Below are 22,988 nucleotides of genomic sequence, written 5' to 3' on the forward strand. Positions count from 1 at the left end.
AATGATTGGAAGATACCATAACACCTTCGTAGGAGCTTTGTTTTCTTTATACCTTGGTGTTTCACATACAGGGCACTTTTGCTCCCCTTTATGCTCTCTCTTGTACAATATGCAGTCATTTGGGCATGTGTATTTTCTTAGACTCCATGCCCAGTGGGCATAAAATTTTCTTTGCCTCATAGTAACGAACCGGCAATACATTTTCTCTTGGAAGCATTAATTTGAATAACTCAAGCATTTCTGTGAAACTTTTATCACTCTATCTAGATCTAGCTTTCAAGTTCACCAATTCCAACACTGCTTTCAACAAACTAAATTCCTTGCACCCTGGGTATAAAGGTGTCTCTGCATCATTGTACATATTATTATGCTTGGGATTGGTCAAAAGCCTCCTTACCCACTTCACGAATCATGTCCTCTAATTAATCAACCATATCATCCTCATCATTATTATCAACAACATCAACATGCCGCGATTGAGATATACTCAGCATCGGTATATTTAATCTTTCACCATGCCATATCCATACTCTATAACTTTTGAGAAACCCCTCACAAATTAAATGTTCATATATCTTATCTATACTTAGCCGCCTCTCATTCAAATAGTCCCTACAAGGACAATAAAACCTCCCACTATCATCTTTAACATTGCTTTGAGCAAATTCCAAAAACCCCTTAACCCCATTACCATACTCTGTGCTTGTTCGTTTGGCATCTATCCAACTATGATCCATGTTTAATTTGTCTTTCTAAAACATGACAAAGTTCGTGGATTATTACTGAATCCATTATGATAGGGCCAAATAAAGAGTTATATATTAAAAAAATTAAGAAAGAAGCATGCTAACATAATAATTTCCAATTTAATTTGGAAATTTTCAATCTTTTGAGAATATTTTTTAGAGTTGACTTCCCCCTATCTAATAAGTAGGGACAACAAGAAGCCAACTTTATATTTTTGGCCCTTTCTATAAAGAAGGAGGGACAAAACAATAATTTAAAAAAAAATTGGCAGAGTCTCCCTTAAAAGTTGGACTTTCCAATAAATTTACAATTAAAAATATAAGAAAAAAAAATAATATCATTTAAATAAAATAAAGTCACATGCAATGCCTAATGGCTTTAGGCCTCTATCAGCAATCTACCAACGTACAGAAAATAAATTAGTAATGATGTCACCACAACAATTTAATTCACAGGAAATAAACTAGCCTAATAAAATTTATATACGCACAACCCAATTCTTTTAAATTCAAAATCAAGTAAAAATACCTAGTTTAGTTCCAATGAAAATACAAAAATAGCAATTTGGCCAAACCCCCAGATGATTGGAACAAATAATGAATACATTACCCCAGGTTACTTCTTAACTAATCATCGTGTATTTTAAATAGTTTTGTATTTTAAAAAAATTCAAACACCTACTTGTCTGACATTATATTGCCATCTTATTTCTAGAGCAAATCATCCAAAATGGAATGAGGATTGTCATATAGAAAAAGAAAGCAGCAAGAATGAAAAACCATGCAAATCATAGGAATGGTACACTTCAAAACTTTGTTATTAAATTAATTAGCAGCATAATTTATCATTATACATGGATTAGCAGAGAAAAGAAGGGAAAAATTTCAAACACAACATAAGCAAGATTTCAGACATAACGTAAGCACCCAATAAATAATTAATCTTAATCCACAACAATAAAGAAAGGATCAAAGCTGCTGACCTTAGAACTACAACAACACGAAAAGGAGGGATGATTTCACAATTAAGCCACGAACGGGGAAGGATGAAGCTTTATCCACACACACCAAACTAGTCACCAACGGCAAAGGACGTCTCGGCCCTAGTATTTCAACAGCAAAAGAATGAAAGCAAATCTCAAACAATTGCAAGAGATTTTAGCAGAGAAGGGAAAGAGGTTTTGAAGAATTTGGCACAGGGAATGATCTCCACCAATTACAATCAACCCACAGCCATCGACGATGCAAAATGATAGCACAGGCCGAAGGAAGAAGAGCGAAGGAATGAAATAAGTGGGAGGAAGATCAGAGTAACAGAGATTTGGAAACAAAACCTGAATGAGAAGTATTAGAAGATGATGAACTCTCTAGGCATGAGTGATGAATATTTTGAAAAATGAAAGTTTATAAATGAAAGTAATGTTCAGAAGAGGCGGAGAATGCAATGTCTACACCGGTTAACAGGGCAACCCGGTGTAGATATGGGTTCAAAAATTTATTTTTTTAAAAAATAAAGACATCTACACCGGTTTCTAGATAAGTTAATAAAAAAAATATAGTAAATAACTATTAAATATATCTACACCGGTTTAAAAAGGAAACGGTGTAGATATTAATGTAACTACACCAGGTATAATTGGAACTGGTGTAGATATGTGTATCTACACTGGTTTATATGTATATCCAATGTAGATATTAGTGGAAAAAAATTTTATTTATGAAATTGCCACCGCCTCTGATTTCTACACTGTAGGCGCAATAACCAGTGTAGATATGGGGGTATAAATTTTATATTTTATACTAGTGAATGTTGCAATCAATCCTTGAGAAGGACAAACTTAATAGGACAAACTTTCTTGATTGATTCAAGAACTTGAGAATTGTTCTCAAGCAGGAAAGAAAGGCTTATATCCTGAATGAACCCATTCTTGAGGAGCCTGTAGCCAATGCTCCAAGATCTCAAAGGGATGCTTACACAAAGCACACTAATGACTTGATGGATGTATGATGCCTAATGCTAGCTACCATAGTTCTAGAACTTCAAAGAGATTTGGAACATATGGAGGCTTATGAGATGATTGTACATCTCAAGGAAATGTTCCAGTAATAGGCAAGGAAAGAGAGGTATGAGACCACAAAGGCCTTACACTCCTACAAGATGGGTAAGGGTGCATCAGTTAGCACTCATGTTTTAAAGATGAAGAGCTATATTGATCACCTTGAGAGGATTGGATTTCCCTTAAGCTAGAGTTGGCTACAAATTTAAAATTAAACTCACTCCTAAAAAGTTATGACCAATTTGTTATGAACTATAACATGAATGACATAAAGAAATCCATTTTTAAACTGCATAGGATGCTTAAAACTGCTGAGTAAAACATTAAGAAAAAGCCTAGCACTGCTTTGATGGTTTAGAAAGGAAAGGGTATAAAAAAGAAAAGTAAAGGTAAGGGTAAGGGAAAGGGTAAGGGCTCAGATGGTAAGACTAAAGAGTCGAACAAGCCTGAAACCAAGCCTCCATCCAAGAAGGCAAAGCCTCTAAAAGAAGGAGTTTGCTTCTTTTGTAATGAATCGGGTCATTAGAAGAAGAACTGCAAGCTCTACCTAGAAGATTTGAAAAAGAAGAAGGATAGCGGGGCTACTCCTTTAGGTATTTATGTTATAGACATTCACCTGTCTACTTCTTCTGCATGGGTATTAGATACTACATGTGGTTCTCGCATTTATACAAATGTGCATGGTCTCAAAAATAGTAGAAAGTTGAGGAAGGGTGAAGTAGACCTATGATTTGGAAATAGAGTAAGAATTGTTGCTTTAGCTAGAGGCACTTATGAATTACTTTTGCCCAGTGGGTTTTTGTTAGTTTCAAACAATTGTTATTATGTTCCTGCTTTGAGTAGCAATATTGTTTCTCTTTCTTATTTGGATAAGGAAGGTTTTACTTCCATTACTGGGAATGGTAAATACTCTATTTATCAAAATGACATTTTTTATGCTAATAGTGATTTGCATTTTGGTTATTATCTTTTAAATCTGAAACATCCTAGCAATGAAGACATATATAACATAACTACCAAAAGGATCAAATCGAACGGTTTGAATCCAACCTACCTATGGCATTTTCGTCTCGGCCATATAAATAAGAAATACATTTCTAAGCACCATCAAGATGGACTTCTCAACTCATTTGATTTTGAATCTTATGACACTTGTCAATATTGTTTGTTAGGAATGACAAAAGCACATTTTACTAGACATAGTGAGAGGTCTAATAACTTATTGGAATTTATACATACAGATGTATATAGACTAGTGAGTACAACTGTCAGAGGGGGTTATCTATACTTCATTACTTGTATTGATGACTACAGTAGATATGGATACATCTACCTAATGAAACACAAATATGAATCTTTTGAAATGTTCAAAGTATTCCAAAATGAAGTACAAAATCAACTTGGCAAGACTATTAAAACTAGGATCTGATTGAGGAGGTGAATATTTGAGCCAAGAATTCATTGATCATCTGAAGAGTTGTGGGATAGTCTCACAATTAACTCTTTCAGCAACACCATAATGGAATGGTGTTTCTGAGCGAAGAAATTAGACACTATTAGATATGGTTCGATCCATGATGAGTCAAGTAGATCTTCTACCATCCTTTTGGGGCCATACACTAGAAATAGCTGCGTTCACACTGTACCGTGTTCTATCTAAGGCAATTGAGAAGACACCATATGAGATATAGAATGGGAAGAAACCTAGTTTACCTTTTCTCAAGATTTAAGGAGGTGAGGTTTATGTTAAGAAACAAGCCTCAGAAAAGTTAGCACCCAAATCCATAAAGTGCCTTTTTGTGGGGTATTCTAAAGAAACAAAGGGATACTATGTCTACAATCCCATCGATAACAAAGTGTTTGTAATTTAAAATGGTATCTTTCTAGAAAGAGAATTTATCTCTAAAAGAACCAGTGGGAGCAAGATACATCTTGAAGAAATTCAAGGATCACAAAATAGCACAGAATCACAAATAGAAAACTGAGAAGACTCACAAGAAGTAAATGAGCCTACTCAAATAATACAAGGCCCATGAAGGTTTGATAGAACATGGCATCATCCTCAGAGATATAGATTTCTTATTAATGAATGTCGTGAAGTGTTGCTCATTGAACACAATAAACTAACCACCTACCAAGAAGCCATAGTGGGACCAAATTTCAAGAAATAGCTAAATGCCATGAAGTCTAAAATGCAATCCATGTACAATAATAAGGTATGGACCTTAATCAATCTACCTAAAGGAATAAAAACCATCGGGTGCAAGTGGATTTTTAAGGAGAAAACTGACATAGATGGAAAAGTAAATGTCTTCAAGGCACGATTGGTTGTAAAAGGATTTACCTAAACTCATGATGTAGACTATGATGAAACCTTTTCACTCGTTGCAATGGCTAAATCAATCAAAATCCTCCTTGCCATTGCAGCAGATTATGACTATGAAATGTGGTAGATGGATGTTAAAACAACATTCCTTAATAGACATATACTTGAGGAAGTATACATGACACAACCTGAAGGTTTTGTGCATCCAGAGGGCTCTGAAAAGGTGTGTAAGCTTCAAAGATCCATTTATGGATTGAAGTAAGCATCTTGGAGTTGGAATCAATGTTTTGATAAAGTAATCAAAGAGTCTAGATTCATTCAAAATATTCATGAATCTTGTGTTTATAAAAGGGTTAATGGTAGCATAATTATATTTCTAGTGCTATATGTAGATAATATCCTACTCATTAGGAATGACATTCCTACCTTGTATAATGTCAAGTCTAGGTTAGGAAAATCTTTCTTTGTGAAGGACTTAGGTGAAGCCACTTACATCCTTGGGATTAAGATCTATAGAGATAGATCTAAAAGGCTGATAAGCCTAAGTCAAAGCACATACATAGACAAGATATTGCATAGGTTCAGTATGCAGGATTCAAAAAGGGGTTTCATCCCTATGTCTTATGGCATTCATCTCAGCAAAGGCCAGTGTCCTAGTACATAAAATCATTGAGATCATATGAGTAAGGTTCTATATGCCTCAGCAATTGGATCTATTATGTATGCCATGTTGTGCACTCGACTAGATGTTTCATTTACCTTAAGTATGACCAGCAGATACCAAGCAGATCCAGGAGAGGATCATTAGACTACTGTCAAGAATATCCTAAAGTATTTAAGAAGGACTAAGGATTTATTCTTGGTATATGGCGGATTAGATGACAAGCCAGTTGTAACAAGTTACATAGATGCAAGCTTCCAAACTGACCAGGATGACCTTAAATTGCAATCAGGATATGCGTTCACCTTAAATGGTGGGGCAGTGATCTGGAAGAGCTTAAAGCAAAACACAATAGCTGATTTTGCAATAAAAGCTGAGTATATACAGCATCAGATGCAGTTAAGAAAGCCATTTGGATTAGAAAGTTCATTGCTGAACTAAGAGTGGTGCTTAGCATCTCAAATCCAATTAACTTGTTCTGTGACAATAGCAGTGCAATTGCATAAAGCAAGGAGCCAAGGTCACATAAAAAGACCAAACATATACTCAAACATTTTCACCTTATCAAAGAGATCAATGATAGAGGTGATATAAAAATATGCAAAGTACCAGGAGAAGACAATGTTGATAATCCTCTTATAAAGCCTCTTGCATAGGTAAAGCATGAATGTCATGTCAGGATAATGAGGATTAGACAAATTAATGATTGTACCTAGTGTAAGTGGGAGGATGTTGGAAATTGTGCCATAGGGCCAATCATTATTCTATACACATTGTTATTTAATGAATTTCTCTTTTGTTATCATAACAATTGAATGTTCAATATGATAACTATATCCGTGGACAAACTATAATGATTATCCTAAATGTTTTTGGGCGATTATCTTTAAGGGATCATAGATGAAACAAGACTGATATGACTTTGATTAATTATAGATATACAAATTAAAGTCATAGGCACTTGAAAGAGTACAAGGTGCTAGATCAATCCATTATGAGAAAGCTATATAGTACAAGTCATAAGCTTATCTTATATGTAACTATATCACTAATCCCTTTGACCTGAGATCATTATGGATTCCTATATGATGACCACTGAAATTTGACCTAATCAAAAGTCACGTTTGACCAGGTGATCATAAAGGCTATGATTGAGTTTAGTGATATTCATGCAAAGGAATATGAGTGATCAAGATGAAATTTGTCCCTCACATTAAGTGAGAGATATTACTGGGCCCCTCGATGAGTAAGACTGAGAAAATGTATGGCCATACTACAATGGAAAGGGTTTTTCCATTGCTACTGTCAGTCTACTCAGAGATCGAGAAAGTAATGGTCAGGTAAAGGAGAATGATAATTCCATATCTCATACTTGACTGAAATATCGCGTGACAAAAGGGATGTGATATGGTTGCATGATAGGTTACATTGGATCATCGATCCCTATGTGAATTGGATAATTGCAATGTCTTGCTAGAGGCACTTGTAACTTGTGCACTAATAGCGTAATTAGCCCACTGCCAATTTTATATGAACCTATAAGGTCGCACACAAAAACAACTTAACTCGAGCTATAATGTCCAAGTTCGTTGAATCTAGAATATGTCTAAATTCAATGAATGTAATATAGGGTGAATGAATTATATATATATATATATATTTGAATATTTATTTGACAAATATTTATATAAATATATATTTATATGAAATATAAAATTTAAAATATAATTATATATATATGTATATATATATTTTTGAAATATATATATCCATATATGTATATATATATATATGATATATGTATATGATATATAAAATTAAATATAGATAATATAATATATATATTTGAAATATATATGTATATATATAATATAATATGTATATGTGATATATATTATCTTATCTTATCTTATCTTATCTTATCTTATGTTAGTTTTAAATTCAATTTTATATGATAGATTAAATTTAATAACTAACATGATAAGAGAGAATATCATGTCAATTTTATAATTTAAATTTATAAGATAAATTTAAATTAGATATGATATTATGGATTAAATTTATGTGATAAATTTAATTAAATTTTCGTGAGTTTTTAAGTGGAAGACAAAAACCCTTATCTATATATAGATAGGGACATCCTTATGAAGGTAGAGAGAGAGAAAGAGTTAGAAAAGTTCTGATGGCAAAAATACTCTGAGAGCCATGAAACAGCCTATAGAAAGGAAAATTAATATTCAAAGAAGAATGGACGCTGAGAACGCTAGCACGCTGTTGGAGTTAAAGAGTTGTTCATGTGGATACTGGTAGAGGGATCAGATCCACATTGTCAGCTCTTGAGATCCAAATGTGTGCCAACTTTAAAGAATTAAAAAGATAACTCTTCTATTTATCTTGACTTAAACGAGTTCTTTCGGTCCATATTAGGATAGGGACTTTAACATTTTAATCTTCCACTACACCTCCCTTCGAACACCTTTAAAGAGAACGATTTTCCCAACCAAGAATTGACATTCTGCAAGGTAAGAATGTCATTCCTAATGAGTAAGATGTCATCTACATATAGCACTAGAAATAAAACTGTGCTGCCATTAATCCTCTTGTAAACACAAGGTTCATCAATATTTTGAATGAATCCAAACTCTTTGATTACTTTATCAAAATGTTGATTCTAGCTCCGAGATGCTTGCTTCAATCTATAAATGGATCTTTAAAGCTTGCACACCTTTCCAGAGGCCTCTAGATGCACAAGGCCTTTAGGTTGTGTTATATACAGTTCCTCAAGTAGACGTCCATTAAGAAATGTTATTTTAACATCCATCTACCACATTTTATAGTCATAATATGTTGTAATGGCAGGGAAGATTTTGATTGATTTAGTCAATACGACTGGTGAAAAGGTTTCATTGTGGTCTACACCATGAGTTTGGGTAAATTCTTTTGCAACCAATCATGCCTTGAAGGCATTTACTTTGCCATCCATGTCAATTTTTCTCCTCAAAAACCCACTTTCACCCCATGATTTTTATACCTTTAGGTGGATTGACTAAGGTCCATACCTTATTATCATACATAGATTACATTTCAGACTTCATGGCATTTAGCCATTTCTTAAAATTTAATTCCACTATGGCTTCTTAGTAGGTGGTTAGTTTATTGTGTTCAATGAGCAACACATCACGACATTCATTAATAAAAAATTCATATCTCTGAGGATGATGCCAAGTCTTATCAGACCTTTATGGGCCTTGTGTTATTTGAGCAAGTTCATTTACTTCTTGTGGATTTGGGTGCTAAATTGTCTGAGGCTTATTTCTTAACATAAACCTCACTTCACCAAATCTTGAAAAAAGACAAACTAGGTTTCTTCCCAGTCTATATCTCATATGGTATCTTCTTAATTGCCTTAGATGGATCACAATTTAGTGTGAACATAGCTGTTTCAAGCGCATGGCCCCAAAAGGATGGTAAAAGATCTACTTGACTCATTATAGATCAAACCATATCTAATAGTGTTCGATTTCTCTACTCAAAAACACCATCCCATTGTGGTGTCCCACAACTCTTGAGATGATCAATGAATTCTTAGCTCAAATATTAACCTCCTCTATTAGATTGAAGAGTTTTAATAGTCTTGCCAAGTTGATTTTGTACTTCATTTTGAAATATTTTAAACATTTTAAAAGATTTAGATTTATGTTTCATTAGGTAGATATATCCATATCTATTGTAGTCATTAATAAAGGTAATGAAGTACATATAAGCCCTTTGGTAGTTGTACTCATTAGTTTACATACATCTATATGTATGAGTTCCAGTAAGTCATTAGCCCTCTCACCATGCCCAATAAAAGGTGCTTTCATCGTCTTTCCTAATAAATAAGATTCAAAAGTGTCATAAGATTCAAAATCAAATGAGTTGAGAAGTCCATCTTGATAGAGCTTACAAATGATTTTCTCATTTATATGGTTGAGATGACAATGCCATAGGTAGGTTGGATTCAAATCATTCGACTTGATCCTTTTGGTAGTTATAGATGTTTTTATTACTAGGATGTTTTAGATTTAAAAGATAATGACCAAAATGGAAAACACCATTAGCATAAAAATGTCATTTCGATAAATAGAACATTTACCATTCCTAGTAATGGAAGTAAAACCTTACTTATCCAAATAAGAAAGAGAAATAATATTACTACTCAAAGCAGGAATATAATAGCAATTGTTCAAAACTAACAAAAGCCCACTGGGTAAAAGTAATTCATAAGTGCCTACGGCTAAAGCAACAACTCTTACTCTGTTTCCAACTCATATGTCTACTTCACCCTTTATCAACTTTCTACTGTCTCTAAGTCCCTGCACATTTGTACAAATATGAAAACCACATGCAGCATCTAATACCCATACAAAACAAGTAGAAAGGTGAATGTCTATAACATAAATACCTGAAGGAGTAGCCCCGCTATCCTTCTTCCTTTCAGATCTTTTAGGTAGAGCGTGTAGTTCCTCTTCCAATGACATGGTTCATTATAAAAGAAGCAAAATCCTTCCTTTGAAGGCTTTGCCTTCTGGGCTAGAGGCTTAGTTTCAGGCTTGTTTGACTCTTTGGTCTTACCATCTAAGCCTTTACCCTTTCCCTTTCCCTTTCCCTTGCCTTTCTTTTTCATACTCTTTCCTTTTTGAACCATCAAAATAGTGCTAGGCTTTTTCTTAATGTTTTGCTAAGCAATTTTAAGCATCCCATGCAATTCAAAAATGGATTTCTTTATGTCATTCATGTTATAGTTCATAACAAACTGATCATAATATTCTGGGAGTGAGTTCAAGATTAAATCTATAGCTAACTCTTAGCTTAGGGGAAATTTGAGTCGCTCAAGGCGATCAATATAGCTCTTCACCTTTAAAACATGAGTGCTAACTGATGCACCCTCAACCATCTTATAGGACTATAAGGCCTTTATGATCTCATACCTCTCTTGCCTTGCCTGTTGCTAGAACATTTCATTAAGATATACAATCATCTCATAAGCCTCTATGTGTTTTAAATCTCTTTGAAGTTCTGGAACTATGGTAGCCAGCATTAGGCATCCTACATTCACTAAGTCATTTGCGTGCTTTGTGTAAGCATCTCTTTAAGCTCTTGGAGTGTTGGCCACAGGCTCCTCAAGAATGGGTTCATCTAGGACATAAGCCTTTCTTTCCTGCTTGAGAAAAATTCTCAAGTTCCTGAACTAGTTAAGAAAGTTTGTCCTATTGAGTTTGTCCTTCTTAAGAACCAATCACAATGATAGTGTAGTAGTATTACTAGTCGACATGATTCTACAATAAAATACATAGTTAATTTTATATCTTCCACTAAAACTAACAACCCTCAAATTTAATTAGTGGGCTAAGACAATATTTCACTTAAATTTAAGTCCGCTTTGACAAGACGCTTAAAATTAAGTTATTTAGGTAGATAACTCATTTACCAATTACATCATATGTAACTTTTAGATCTTTATGGGATTCAATCATCATATGATTCGGCATGTTCAATCCCATCTAATGCCTTGAGATCCAAAATCATTTTGATAATTTCAATTAAGTCAGACAATAATGAATCTTTGTGAGTAGCACCATTACTCACGCTTGTTTTACCAAAATAGCTCAAATGTATCCACTTTGGTGGATTCTACATTTAAGTAATCTGGATTTTGACAAGTATTCATTAATTGATGGCATTATAACTTAAGATTTTAATTAGAGGGTTTGATATATTAATTTAATAATTGTGCAAAGTGAAAGCAATTGTATCTCATACAAAATCATGCAAATTATGATATAATCAAAAGCATAATTAAACTTGACACAATATGGCTCACCTAACCTATGTCCATCCAAAGCCAATGAGAAGACCTCTCTAATAAGATAAATTACATCAAGAAACCTTGTTTATACATACGAGGAGATTGAGATGAGAAGAGAATGTACATTCAAAGTTTATAGAGAGAGGCACGACACGCAGGCTGTATTTAAAAAGTTATAACCCTTGTAAAACTAGAGCCATATGTGTCATCATGCCCAAACAACTTCAAGGCAAAGAAAACACGAAAAATAAGTAATTCATATATAATAAAAGGCTATAAATTTTGAATTAAGTTGTGCTATACAGAGTTAGCCATGGTAGTCCTTTTAGATGAGTTGCTACCTTAGACCCTTTGGATTCATCAATCATATTGACAATCCAGCCTAAACTATATGAGAATGCGAATGAACAATAATGACATTAAGAACGCACATCATATGGATGACCATTTGTCATATTGAGAATGCACATCATATAGCTAAATATTAATCATATTAATTTATTTAAATCTATACAAATCTGAATATATAAAATGAGTTTACATATATATATATGTTTCGAAAACATCATATGAAAAACATATATGGATTTTGAAAATATCACATATAAATTTTGAAAATCTCAAAGTAACATTCATTCAAAGAAGTTCATCACATGAAGATTTAAGAACGTAATCGACCAAAACCCAACTTAAACAAAAATTTAACCTAGTTCTGGTACCACTATTGGATAGGGAAGCATAGCAAAAGATTAAAATTTTAAAGTCCTTATCCTGATATGGACCGGACGAACTTGTTTAAGTCAAGGTGGATAAAAGAGTTACCTTTTAGTTTTTCAAACTTGGCGCATGTTCTCTTCAAGAGTTTGGATCTCAAGATTTGACAACATAGATCTGCTCTCTCTATTGATATCCACATGAATAACTTTTTGACTTATACAGCGTGCTAGCACTCCTAGCGTCCATTCTTCTTTGAACATTAGTTTTCCTTTTTATTGAGTGTTTCATGGCTCTCAAAGTGTTTTTACTATCAAAACTTTTCTAACTCTCTATTCCTTTAAAAAGGACATCCCTATCTATATATAGTTTATGGATCAGGGTTTTTGTCTTTTACTTAAAAGCCCATAGAAATTTAATTAAATTTATCTCATATATTTAATCTATAATATCACATTTAATTTAAATTTATCTTATAAATTCAAATTATAAAAGTTACATGATATTCTCTCTTATCGTGTTAGTTATTAAATTTAAAACTAACATAATATAATGTAATGTAATGTAACATATATCACATATACATATTATATTATATATATACGTATATATTTCAAAAATATATATATATATATTATATGTTTAATTTTATATATCATATACATATACATATATATATATTAGATACGCACACATACAAATATATATATTTTTTCAAAATATATATATAATTATATTTTGAATTATATATTTCATATAAATATATATATATATTTATTTATCAAATAAATATTTAAATATATATATAATTCTTTCACCCTATATTACATTCACTAAATCTTGACATATTCCAGATTCAATTATAGCTCGAGTTGGGCTGTTGTTGTGTGCAACCTTGTAGTCCTATATGAAATTGGCAGTAGGCTAATTATGCTATTAGCCTACAAGTCAGACGTGGCATCTAGCAAGACATTGTAACTACCTAATTTATATAAGGATCGATGATCCAATGTAACCTATCATGCAACCATATCACATCCCTTTTGTCATGTAATATTTCAGTCGAGTATGAGACATGGAATTGTTATTTTCCTTTACCTGACCGTTACTTTCTCAATTTCTGAGTGGAATGACTGTAGCAATGGAAAAACCCTTTCCATTATAGTATGTCCATACATTTCTCAGTCTTACTTATCGAGGGACCCAATAATATCTTTCACTTAATGTGAGGGACAAATTTTATCTTAACCACTCATATTCTTTTGCATGAATATTGATAGGAAATTAGTCGCTTATCCTCAAAATTACACTAAAGCTAACCCTAATGCAATATAGGGCCAACCCTAGGTCATCTCCCAAGGAATGGTTTTAAGTCTAATTGAAAGTTATCTAGTGAAATAAATCAACCAAAGTTTGTAGGAATTTAGTTACCTAGCTAATTATCTAAACTAATTACCTAATGTGCAAGTAATTAAAATGCTAGTGAAAGTGAGTGAAATGAACTTCCCTTTTTACAATAATGGAACCCTAGAGATTAGTTGATTTTGGACTCATTATCTTCTCATGATTAGGCTAAGTTTAGCTTCCCTTTCCTCTTGACTAAAGCTGTCATGACTTAAGAAAATTATCCTAAGCCAATTAACCTAATTAGCTAACCTCCCTAGGTCTTAGATTAAAGTCCCTAGTTCAATTAACCAATTGGTGAAGACATTAGCCAAGTGATTCACTCAAAATCCTCTCTCAACAGCCATGGTCAAACACATAAATTGAGCAACCACAAGATTATGTCAAGCTACTCAACAACACAAGCATTAACACCACAAGATTATGCAATATTAACACAAGAAATTCACTAATTGAAAAACACAAGATTATGTGCCAAACAAAGAGTGGCAAAATTCAGTCATGGCTGTCCAAGGAAGAAATTAAATGAAACAATCCTCTCTCTTTACATCAACATCAAATTCAAATTAGAATTTATAAGCTAAGATGATTAAACCCTAGATTAAGGAATCTAACCATCTAGTAAAAAGAGAAGAGGATAGGAAACAAAAGAACTTAGCCAATTTGAAGCTCAAGACTCATCCTCCATCTTCATCTCTCTAGGATTCCACAAAGAAACTTAGCCAATCTTCATCTTCAAGAACCCTAGTGATTGCTTGTGAAGGCCAAACTCCATAGCTCTTGAATGATGAAAATGAGCTTCAATCCTTGTGAAAATGGAAGGGATGGAACGAAAATGAAGAGAGGAGAAGAATGGTATGAGTTTTGTGGAGGTTTGGTGGCTGAAAATGGAGGTTAGGGTGCTGGAAAATGAAGAACAAAAGAGAGAAAATGAAGAACACTATGAACAAGAGAGAGAGAATGTGGAAGATGAATGAGATATGTGTTGGATCCCATTTGGGACTTAAAATGGCGTGCTCCTTGGTGTCTCCCATCAGCTGAAGCTTAATTAAAATAAGGAAAAAGAAATTAAAATGTAAATGGGAGCCTTGTCACACTTGCAAGGTGGCAACTTCCTATTGGTTTGTAGATGATTCCAATGTGTGCCTAATTTTCCATGTGTCATCCACATCATTTTAGCTGATTTAATCCCTCAAAATAATCATAATTCACGTGCAAACCATCAGCCATTGACCTCAAGGAGTGTTGACCTCAATTGCCCAATTGATGCACAAGTCACATGCCACCTATGTCACATAAATCACATAATTCAATTAAATAGCATATGATATAATAAAATCTAATTCATGTCCAGAATTAAATTCATATTTAGAAGGGAGAATTTATTAAATTAACCAAGTTTCAGGCTGCACAAAATTATATAAAAATTTTCACACAAAGGCAAACCAAAAACTAGGACAAACTAAGACACTTAAGAAAGTGTTGACTTTTTTATTTAATTACTCCCAAACTAAAATGAATTTTAAAAATATAATTTCACCATTCATCAACTGGACATAAAATGCACTTTGTCAATTTTTCTTGTACATTTTCTCAAAAGTTCATTTTTTGGACCAAAATGCCCCTAGTGCACTGATCTTAGAAACTTAGGCAAAGTTCCAAATCTAATGCAATGTGTGCACTTGAAGGTGATAAATCATTAATAAAATGGTCCTAATTGACAAATAAAAGTGGGTAACAAATGTGTTCTATCAATTCCCCCACACTTAGCTTTTGCACTCCGGGCAAAATCAAGTGAAAAAGGTCCCAAAAGAAACTATAAGACAAAGAAATAAGAAAAAAACATTGTTTCAAGTCACTAAAATACTAGCTCATGAACTTCTACAAATTATCAATCAATGTGGCAATAATTACGAAAGAATTATGCACATCACAAACAAACCCTTACCAAGAATCAATGTCAAAGAGTAAGCCTCTCTAGGTTAAGTGTTTGCTCTCATCACTCAAAGTGTATAAGGTATTAAATTTCACTCAAAATTTCTTAGGATAAACCCTACTATGAATTTGTAACCCTTCTACATCTCCATCACTAAATAGCACTTGCAATCAAGAATCAAATGGACTTTATTAGGTTGTGATATAGGTAATGAAAGGATGTCTAAGAAATGCATGTATATAAAAAAAATAGGGTTAGCATCAAAATAATGCTAAATCAAGATATATCCCCTTAATATGCAAAGCATAACCTAACTCAATTGAGTGAACACCTTAACACAATGAGGATGGAAAGAAATGATAAGAAATAATAAAACAAATGGAATGGATGAGCTAGGCAACTTTTTATTTTTATTTTTTTTTTTTTTCTTTTTTTTTTTTTTCTTTTTTTTTTTTTCTTTTTCTAGCAACTTTATTTCTTTTCTTTTTGACTATATTTTTTTTTCAAATCTATCTTTGTTGTTTTTTTTTTGGTTGCCCCTAACTCTTTGAAAACAATGGAAGTAATGGATAGAGAAATGATAATAAGCATCCACTCATTTGATCTAGGACATGCAATGAATATTAAAAAAATATATAAAAGTGTAACATGCATTCCTTGGGGAAAAATAGGGTGAATATTTTTTTTTTAAGAATCAAACCAAAGGCTCAAAGTGGCTAACAAAGGATAATAAATAATAATAGGTTGGCTATTTGGCTCTTGGCTATTTTTTATGAATGCCATCTCTCATCTCCTATCAAACAAGTGCAAGATATATGGTCTTAATTAAGAAGTGAAACAAATTCTAGAGGGTAACATCACTAAGGAATTAATCACACATGAGTGTTTAGCCTCTTCCATGAAAGGGTAATATGCCACTCTAATCCATTAATTCAAGGTAAAAGAATGTTCACTTCACACCTATTCAATCCTAAAAATTACCACATCTCAAGAATCAAAATATCCATTCAAGAGCTAGGTAATTAAGTAACCTCAAACAAAACAAAACAAAGAATTTTTTTTTTGAATTTTTTTTTTGCAAAACCAAACAAAACCAAACAAACAAAACAAAATGTTTATTTCTCTCCCCCACACTTAAATCATGCATTGTCCTCAATGTATGTATAGACTAGTGATAAAATAAGGTGAGATCAATAATGAATGCATAACAAAAGTGTGGTGCAGATATTTTTTTTTCAAACTAAAACACAAAACAAAGAAGTCAAATAAAGCAAATAAACTCTAATTTTCCTACTAGGTTCATCTCCCCCACACTTGAACTATACCTATCATTAAATATATCAATTAAAGGAAGGTAAAAGCTCAAGGTTAGAGAGATACAACCTTATCATGGTGGTTCAAAAACATGTTGAGAGAAGTCCTCCTCCTTTTGAAGTGATTTGGCATCTTTGTAGAGCTTGCATAGGTGACCATTGATTTGCATAGTGGAACCCGTGGCTTTATTCAAGAGTTGCAAAACCCCATAGGGAAACACCTTGGTCACTAGATATGGTCCCTCCCACTTAGACTTCAACTTGGCATGCTTATGAATAAACCTTGTTTGGAACAAGAGGACTTGATCTCCTTCTTGGAACTTTTTCCTCAAGATTAGCTTGTCATGAAGGATCCTTGTTTTCTCCTTATAGATTCTAGAAGACTCATAGGCATCCAACCTAAGCTCCTCAAGTTCTTGCATTTGAAGAAATCTCTCCTTAGCCGAAAGATGGAAATCCAAGTTTAGTTTCTTGATGGCCCAATAGGCCCTATGCTCTATCTCCACAGGGAGGTGACAAGCCTTTCCATATACCAATCGAAAAGGAGACATGCCAATGGGAGTCTTATAAGCGGTCCGATAAGCCCACAAAGCATCCTCTAAGTGTAAAGACCAATCCTTCCTATTTGTGTTCACCACCTTGGTTAGGATCTTCTTGACTTCTCTATTTGATACTTCGGCTTGGCCATTAGTTTGGGGATGATACGGTGTAGAGATTTTGTGATGCACCCCATATTTAGCCAAGAGAGCCTTCATCATCTTATTGCAAAAGTGGGATCCTTGGTCACTTACCAAGGCCTTAGGAACTCCATACCTACAAAAAATATTAGATTTGAGAAACTTCAAAACAATCTTAGCATCACAAGTTCTAGTAGGAATGGCTTCAATCCACTTTGAAACATAATCAACACCAAGTAATATGTACTCAAAACTAAAGGATGGTGGAAAGGGACCCATGAAGTCAATGCCCCAAACATCAAAAATCTCACAAAATAAAATGGGTTGTTGAGGCATTTCATGTCTCTTACCCCAACTACTAACCTTTTGACATTTCAAGCATGCTTTACAAAATTTATAAGAGTCTTTAAACAAGCTAGGCCAATACAATCCACAATCTAAAACCTTCCTAGCTGTCTTATTTGAGCTAAAATGACCACCACATGCATGAGAGTGACAAAATTCAAGAACAGAAGGCACATCAACATCATCAACACACCTCCTAATCACTTTATCACTACAAATCTTCCACATCAAAGGTGGTTCCCAAATGTAAAATCTAGACTCTCTTTTCAATTTTTCAATGGCAAAACGTGAAGCACAAGGAGGCAAGACTCCACACTCAATATAGTTAGCAAAAGAGGCATACCATGGAGGCTTAGATGAAATGGCACACAATGCCTCATCAGGAAATGAATCACAAGGAATAGTAGGGTTAGAGTTTACCATAGTAGCTTTTAAATGAGGTAGTCTAGACAAATGATCCGCTACTTGATTGGTAGAACCACTCCTATCCCTTATCTCCACATCAAATTCTTGCATCAAGATCACCCATCGAATCAAGCGAGGCTTAGAATCTGTCTTCTTAAACAAGTACCTCACAGCAGCATGGTCAGTGTACACAACAACTTTAGAGTTAAGAAGATATGATCTAAATTTATCAAGTGCAAAAACAATAGCAAACAACTCTTTCTCAGTTGTGGTGTAATTAACCTGAGCTGAATCTAGGGTCCTAGATGCATAAGCAATCACATATGATAACTTGCCCTCTCTTTGACCAAGCATAGCTCCCACAGCAAAATTAGAAGCATCACATGACAACTCAAAAGGCAAAGACCAATTTGGGGCTTTAAGAATGGGAGGGGAAATGAGCATGCTTTTCAAAGTGTCAAAACTCCTTTTGCAAGCATCATCAAAAACAAAATCAACATCTTTTTGTAAGAGTTTAGACATAGGCAAAGCAATTTCACTAAACCCCTTTATAAATCTCCTATAAAAGCCTGCATGTCCCAAAAATGATCTCAAATCTTTCAAACAAACAGGATATGGCAAAGAAGCAATCACATCTACTTTGGCCTTATCCACCTCTATGCCATTGGAAGAAATCAAATGGCCTAAAACAATTCCTTTATCTACCATGAAATGGCATTTTTCAAAGTTAAGCACAAGCTTCTTTTCAATGCACCTACCAAGCACTTTATCTAAAGAATGCAAGCATGAATCAAAGGACTCACCATACACAGTAAAATCATCCATAAAGACTTCCATGCAATGTTCAATAAAATCACAAAATATGGACATCATGCATCTTTGAAAAGTACCAGGTGCATTGCAAAGACCAAAAGGCATCCTCCTATAGGCAAATGTACCAAAGGGGCATGTAAAGGTAGTCTTATCTTGGTCACTAGGAGCTATAGGAATCTGAAAATACCCACTAAACCCATCTAGGAAGCAATAATGGGACTTGGAAGCCAATCTCTCAAGCATTTGATCAATAAAAGGCAAAGGAAAATGGTCCTTCCTAGTCACATTATTGAGCTTCCTATAGTCTATGCACACTCTCCAAGCATTTTGAACTCTAGTTGGAACAAGCTCTCCTTTCTCATTTTTTACCACAGTAATCCCCCCTTTCTTAGGTACAACTTGGGTTGGAGACACCCACTCACTGTCAGCTATAGGATAGATGATCCCAGCACTAAGTAGCTTAACAACCTCTTTCTTTACCACATCTAAAATCAATGGGTTAAGTCTCCTTTGTGGTTGCCTAATGGGCTTAGCATTGTCCTCAAGAAAAATTTTATGTGTGCACACAATAGGGTCAATACCAGGAATGTCAGCCAAAGTCCAACCAATAGCATGTATGTTCTTTCTCAACACATCAAGTAATGCATTTTCTTCCTCAAGAGATAAAGAGTTAGAAATTATTACCGGAAGCTTCTCATTCTCAATGAGATATGCATACTTGAGATTGGATGGTAAAGGCTTCAACTCCAAGGTAGGTGGCTCTACACAAGAGGGAATGAGCTTCTTCAAGTCTAATTTGGTGGAATATTCCATGGTACTATCTTGTCTTTTAGGCTTCTCACTTGTTTTTGATTTCTCCTCTTCTTTCTTTACAGCCTCCCCCTTTTCTTGCAACTTGTCCTCAAGTGCTTGGACTTGAGCCACGGCCTCGACATGTGAAAGTGTAGAATTTTCCTCCAATAGCTTGGGAATCCTAAGAACATCAAGCTCGAGTGGAGAAAAACTCATAGATTCGGCCTTAATGGCTTTAGTACCTACAACACAAGAAGATATACCCTTCTCAAGCATTTCAAGATCAAGCATAGGAGATATTTTAAACAAATCATGAGAAGAAGTAGTTGCATCATTCAAGCATGCATCAATCTCTAAACAAATAGGACAACTACATCCATCAATACATGTAGTAGTAACAAGAGACAAATCATCATCAACATGTGAGAAAGAATCAAGCATGTGAGACTCACAAGCATCATGAAGCAATAACTCAATGGAACTTACACCTAACAAAGAATAATCCTCAAAAGGATGTTTCATTGCTTCATATATATTAAAAATAACATGATCCTCTCCACATTTCAAAATCAAACTACCTTTTTCCATGTCAATCAATGTACGGGCAGTCCTCATAAATGGCCTTCCTAAAATCAAAATATCATCCCCACTCCCTTCTTTTGACATATCAAGCACATAGAAATCCACAGGAAATAATAGACCTTTAACACAAACCAACAAGTCTTCTACTACTCCATGTGGTCTTCTAACACTTCTATCCGCTAATTGGCATATCATAGGTGTCTTATGCATGCAATCAAGACTCAAGGCATGATAAATTGAAAGAGGCATAACATTAATGGCTGCACCTAAGTCTATCAATGCATGAGAAAAATGTGTGTTGCCAATCTTGCATGGAATTGTGAAGGAACCGGGGTCCTCACATTTTATAGGGAGTTGAGGCTTCATGATAGCACTCACAGATGAGGGTAATTGTACCCTTGCATTAGGCCTAAATTTTCTTTTATTTGTACAACAATCTTTCAAAAATTTGGCATACTTAGGAAAGTTCTTAACTACATCCATCAAGGGTACATTAACATGAATCTTATGGAAGAAATCATATACCTCTTGATCAAATTGTCCCTTCACTTGCTTAGGGACCACTTGTGCTTGTGGAAAAGGAAGCTTCTTCATAATCTCTTGACTTTGCTTTCCTTCTTCCTTCCTTGAACTCTCCTTTCTTGTTTCACTTTGCTCGGCCTCTCCCTCTTTTTCCTTACTAAACAACTCGGCCATAGTCCCCTTTTCCACCTTAGATGGTGGTTGCTCACATATGATCTCCTCAATGTTTTCATCCTCATCATCTCTACAAAAAGATGCATCATTAGGAGCAAAAGAAGAACTAGAAACATTAACATCAATTGAAGAATTTAAAGAGGGCTTCTCGGCCTTCCCTTGTCTTTTGTCTTCTTGCACTCTTTCTCCCAACTCCTTGCCACTCCTCAATGTGATAGCATTAAGATTAGCTTTAGGATTAGCAACGGTGTTGGATGGTAATGTAGAGGCTTGAGCATTGGCTGCACTTAATTGGTTAGCAAGCATATTCATTTGAGAAGTAAGGGCATCAATTTTAGAGTTCATGTTCTCACACTTGTTACCCATACTCTCTACCTTGTTCCCTAAGCCATCATACATGTTTTTATACAAAGAGTTCATTTCAATCAACTGCTTACGTAACACATTCACATCATTAGAAGAGTTTGAATTAGAAGAACTCTCAATTGGAAAAGCCTCCTATCACTATAAGAATTAGATGAAGGTGCAAGAGAATTACCACTTGGATTGTAGCTTTGAGAAGAGCTACCTTGAGACAAATGAGGTGGAGGGTCACGGCCAAAGGTGTTTTGATAGGATCCTCTTTGTTGATTGTCTTGTAAAGCCACATTTGGATTTGAATAGGAGAAATTAGGATGGTCTCTCCATGAAGGGTTGTAAGTATTAGAATAAGCTCCTTGCCCTTGCCTCCCACCATAGGATTGTTTTCCATTGTAGATAGCATTTACTTGTTCAAACTTAATAGGACAATTGCTTTCTACATGCATAGGTGAGTCACAAAAAGTACAAGAATAAGGGACAAGTGCTTGAGAAGTACTTACATTGCTCACTTGAGATATTTGTGGAGCCAACATTCTCCCAATCTTGGCAGCTAGCAAGTCCACATATGAATCATTAAGAACTGAGGAACCTACCATATTCACATTTCTCTTTTCCCTTGTAGAGTATTGAGCACCACTTGAAGCCATCTTGTCAATTAGTTCCCAAGCCTTTAAGGAAGTGAGGTCAATCAAGCATCCACCACTAGCGGCATCAATGTTAACTTTGTCTCTTGGAATCAAGCCCTCATAGAAATATTGGACTAAATTCTCACTAGAAATTTGATGGTGTGGGCATTTAGCCAAAAGGCCTTGGAATCTAGTCCAATACTCATAGAGACTCTCATCCTCTCCTTGTTGGACCCCATAGATTTGCTTTCTCAAATTGGTGACCTTGGAATTTGGAAAGAATTTATCTAAGAAGAGTCTTCTTAGCTCAGCCCATGTGCTCACTTTCACATAAGAAGGTAGTTGAAATACCATTCCTTTGCTAAACCTTCAAGAGAAAATACAAAAGCCTTAGCTTGAACATCATCAACATTTACATGCATAGGCTTCATAGTATCACAAACCAATAGGAAAGTATGCAAAAACCTATGACAATCCTCTCCTGGTAACCCATGAAATTTAGGCAATGCATTAATCAAGGAGGATTTAATTTCAAATTGAACATTAGTAGGAGGAACATATAAGCCATAAGGATTATCATGCCAATTAGGTTGAGTTAATTGCCTAATGCTCCTCTCCTCTCTAGGGTTATGCAAGCCTTCAAATTCATTATTAACATGGCCATCATCATGCAAATTCTCATTCCCA

The 22,988-nt window shown here is 34.4% G+C and overlaps 1 non-coding gene across 1 annotated transcript; it reads left to right on the forward strand.

Moving 5' to 3' along the window:
* Positions 1-22,452: 22,452 nt before the first annotated feature.
* On the forward strand, positions 22,453-22,559 carry LOC129307546 (small nucleolar RNA R71). Its single transcript, XR_008592435.1, has one exon. It is a non-coding gene; the product is annotated as a small nucleolar RNA R71 (small nucleolar RNA).
* Positions 22,560-22,988: the final 429 nt, after the last annotated feature.

Source organism: Prosopis cineraria, unplaced genomic scaffold (assembly GCF_029017545.1).
Source record: "Prosopis cineraria cultivar Desert tree isolate PC_DT_omini unplaced genomic scaffold, ASM2901754v1 PC3, whole genome shotgun sequence".
In the NCBI taxonomy this organism is placed as follows: Eukaryota; Viridiplantae; Streptophyta; class Magnoliopsida; order Fabales; family Fabaceae; genus Prosopis; species Prosopis cineraria.